The following is a 4601-nucleotide window of genomic DNA, read 5'->3' as shown; positions in this document are numbered from 1 at the left end:
TTCAGTGCCATTGATTATTCTGTTATGCAATCATCATCGACATCCTTTGCCAAATGATTCCACCACTATTAATATAAACTCAGTGCCCCCTCAGCAAAAACTCTTTGTCCTTCACCTGTGGTAACCATTGGTCAAATTGGATTGCTTTCTTTTTTATATGATGTAAAATTCACATATCATACACTTTCATAGTTAAATCACTTTTAAAAATAGTTATATTTACGCCATCAAACTCAGTTCTAGTGCTCCCTATCCCCTCCCTCATCCATTTTTGGCTCACCAATAACAGCACATTCCCCACCCCCTGTCCTTGATAAACCATTTCATCAGTTATTGTCTCTATGTATCTGCTTCTTCTAGAAAATGATAATAATATAAAGATAAAAATAAAACGTAAGAAACAAAAGCCTGCCAACAATTTAAAAATATATTCCAGAGAAGGAATTACTCTCATGGAAAAAATGAAATATATTTAACCCTAGAGAAAATTCAGGTTGGGTCAAGAGGGAGGTAAAGTGACATCTTATCATATTTTGCACAATTGAATTCACAATAATCAATTTTACAATAATCTGTGTGTGACACTAATGCTGAAAGAATATCTTCAGGGATAAGAAATTAAGTTAAGAAAAATTTAACATTATTTATTATTTTAATTGTCTTTAAAGATAACAAATATTTAAAATGATAACAAATTTGTGTACTTATCTATTATATTCAAGTGGTTTTGTTTAAAACAGGACAGAAGATAGGGAAAGAAGAATTGGAAATATGTTATTAAAATATACTTATGCTCAATAGAATGAATACATTATTGTCTAAATGTAAAATAAGATTGCAAAATAATTCATGTTATAAATTATAGGATAGCTATGTAAGAGTTCATGCAAGAAGAATTTAAAAATTCAATTAATGCAAATAATATTTCTAAAATACTAATTCAAGGCAAGAAGTAAAGAAAAAAACTAAATCCAATAAATAGAAAAATACTAGTAAAATATAACTACTAGTAATGTGTTCAGTTTTAATACAGAATGTTCAATATGGTATTAATTTAAGTCTGAGTACTGCTTCGAGTTGGAGACATTTCCTTTGAGGTAAATACCTGTCACTCCCTCATGGGAACCATGTGTGACTGTCGTAGGGCAGGGGCACACCTGGGTAAAGTTCAATCCTGTGTGAGGGGAGAGAGAGTACATTTGGCACATAGTATAAGATTTTATTTTTATTTTTAAGAAATTCTCTCAATCACAGAGCTGATGAGAGTCCTCAGGTTTATCAAGAGGAAAAGGTGGCATGTCATGTAGGTAAAAGGTCTAAGAACAGTCACCCTGAAACTCACTAATGCCATCAAGTCAATTCTAACTCATAGTGACCCAATAAGACAGAGTAGAACTACCCCACAGTGCTTTAGAGACTGTAAATACGTGTGGAAGCAGGCAGCCTCATCTCTCTCCTGTAAAGTGGCTGGTGGGTTTGAACCAACAATCTTGCCATTAGCAGCTGAACACTTAAGCCATTGCATCACCATGGCTACTAAGAATGTTTTCAGTCAATGGAAAATACTCATCTGTATACAGAAAATATTACTTCCTCCTTCTAAGACTGCAATAGTGATCAATGAAAGCCACAAAGAAAACGCAAACAAAAAAGTGTCCTTGGGGACAACTGACAACAGATCAATCATAAGATAATATTGTTGCACATTTATCTGAATGTACAAATTAAAAAGAAAAAATTAAAAAGAAAAACAAGCTATCACTTCCTCACACACAAGCATCAGAAAACCAAACTCTCAAACCAGACACCAAAAATTATAGACATATTGATGAAGATATGTTAACATGTTAAATGTCTTTGCCATTAGAGAATTGTAAAGTATAACAGTGAGATAATATAGTTTTGAAATGAATTAATCAAGCAAACAATAAAAGGCAATCTGATAATGCCTTATGTTGTTTAGTGTTTTGATAGTTGTATAAAGGACATAAGCTCAGAGAGGTGTTTTCTAAAATCTGGTCAGGAATATGCAACAGCTGTTTAGTTTTGTTTTTGTGTTTTAATGCACTATGGTCTTAAATAAATGGTATTATCAGTTTGATGATTTCCAAAGTATCCTTTGCGGACTGTTATAGTTAGGTTTTGTGTCAACTTGGCTGGGGTAGTGTTCTTAGTGGTTTGGTAGTTAGCACCTAGTAATTCCTCATCAAGTGAAGTGAACACAATTTAGTCAATTCCACAATGGGGTCTGCTGTGAGTAGCCAAGCAGTTGTATGATTAGGGTGGAGTGTAACTCCCTTACTCAGGACACAGCTCTGAAGCAACTGGAAAAAAAAAGATTCCGTGTTTGTGTGGCCTACATCCTTTCTGGCTTTGGACCTGGCCTCTGCACCTGGGCTCTTCAATCTCTAGTTCTTTGATTTTGTCCAAAGGCTTGAACTAGCCCCTGCCAATTCTGAGAGTCCGCAGGGGCCTCCCATCTGACATGTGATCTGACCTTGGAGTAATATACCTCTTCAATAACACGTAAGACTTGCTAATTTTTATTCACCTGCCTTTGAAACTACCATCGAGGTATGCTCCAGCCTATTGTAGGTTTATCAGCCCCCGAAGCTACATAAGTCAGGAGAAGACTAATTGAGACTCAAGGACTTAGAATCAGAATGATGTGTCCACTTCTACAACTGCATGAAAGATTCTATTTATCTATCTATCTATCAATCTATCTCTGTTTTTTTTCTAGTAAATTTATCCTTACATAGGTGTTGAATGATATCCCATTGGATTTGTCATTCAGTTTTAGAAATGGCTGGATTTAGAATCACTGAGTTTCACAAATACCGTGACATGCTCCTCCATTTATTTCTGTTATATTTCATTTACCTCAATAATACTTTTAATTTTGTTTGGACTTTTAAATATTTATATCGTATAATTTTTATGCATTTCATTTTTTGAAACATGTAGTCTTGCTTTATATATTTTTTTCACAAACCATTTTTGGGGGTGCTAATGCAGATATTATATCATTGCATAGTTCAATCACATCAAGACATAAAGTGCATGTGGTACCACAATCAGTTTCAAAATATTTCCTTCCTTCCTAATCTCTCAGATATAAAGTCCCTTTCACTCTGTCTGTCCCCACAGCCCCACACCACTGTATCCTTCAGGAACCCTATTCTACTTGCTGTCTCTATAGGTGCATAAATCCGGGTTTCATATTCTGAGAAAAAGAGAATATATATATATTATAAATTCAGTAGGGTTACCGCCAATGACAAAATACATCTGAGTAGAGTATACCCAATATGAAACAGAGAGAGAGAGAGAGAGAGAGAGAGAGAGAGAGAGAGAGAGAGAGAGAGAGAGAGAGAGAGAGAGAGAGAGAGATGAAAACAAGATCAGGCCTAACATGCATGAGCAGGGAGTTAACTGAAAAAGTTTTAACCATTCAAGTCAGGTGTATCATTTTGATTTACTATAATCATCTCTCCAGTGAAATCTGATTAGTAACCAGGTGAGTCCCAGTCCTCTATTAATGGACAGAGGAAAATCACCAGAGGTTTATTTCCTCTGTAGATCTCACAAATGTATCTTGCCTTTAAACATGTATCTTCCATTCTTCCTAAGGTTTAGAATAATGTTATTATGTATTTCCTTTAGATCTGGTGATGTTAGAAAGGGACAATGGTATTTCTATTTTTTCCTTTCTTTCTTCCGTGAACACAATGATGTCCCATCAGGATAGTGAGGGCTTTATTGCTTGTTCATCAGATAGATTATGTATTTCTTTAATACTTGGAAACTTGACTTGTATTTATGCTAAAAGCAGCTCAGGTGTCATGAAAATCACTAAGGTAAACTTTAATCATATACCACGAAGTGTGACAATTTTATTTTCTCTCTCTTTCCTCAGATATATTATCAGTTATTTCTTTAATATATTGAAAGCTGGTGTGAATTATTGCTAAAAGCTGTTCTTGTCTCACTTAAAATCACTAAGGTAAGCTTTAATCATATCACAGGAATTGTGATGATTTTATTTGTATATAGTCTTTTTTTTTTTTTAGGGGATAGCGCGAACACAGTCCCCCACTACCACAAATTATGCAGTCGAGTTTCCCACATTTGGGGAAATCGCAGGCGTCAGCACACCCGGAGTGCAATGGGTGAGCCTCGCCCTGGGAAAACCACCTTCGTGATCATGGTATCTCCCCTGCCAGGTTGTATATAGTCTTACACATTTTCTTGTTATTGGTAACTATGTAGCTTTTATTTTAAAGTGTGATTTGCTTTTTTTTAATTTCTGGAGTCAGGAATGGATGAAATCCAACTGCAGTCTCCAAAACACTCTGTTCCATCAGACGCACACTAGGAAGTGGCCTGCTAAAAGGCTAGTGGCAGCTCTCTGATTTCTATGAAGCAGCTGGAGCCCAGAGATGCAAACCCTCACTGTCCTGCTGGGCAGAGTCCTGGGTGTGGTGTCTGAGAGGAGTGCTGGGGGCTGTCTGCTCAGGAAGGATGTCTCTGTCCACTTCCATAGGTGAATCCTCATTGATGTTGAGAGACAGCGGCATGGAGTATGAACCCTGCCATCC

General features: G+C 36.1%; 1 non-coding gene across 1 annotated transcript; it reads right to left on the bottom strand.

Moving 5' to 3' along the window:
• Positions 1–4070: 4070 nt before the first annotated feature.
• Positions 4071–4233, bottom strand: LOC142444212 (U1 spliceosomal RNA). The gene has a single exon (XR_012783864.1). It is a non-coding gene; the product is annotated as a U1 spliceosomal RNA (small nuclear RNA).
• Between the last annotated feature and the right edge of the window lie 368 nt (positions 4234–4601).

Source organism: Tenrec ecaudatus, chromosome 3 (genome assembly GCF_050624435.1).
Source record: "Tenrec ecaudatus isolate mTenEca1 chromosome 3, mTenEca1.hap1, whole genome shotgun sequence".
Taxonomy (NCBI): Eukaryota; Metazoa; Chordata; class Mammalia; order Afrosoricida; family Tenrecidae; genus Tenrec; species Tenrec ecaudatus.
Note: the sequence above shows the minus strand (reverse complement) of the source record. Positions and strands in the feature narration are given on the sequence as shown.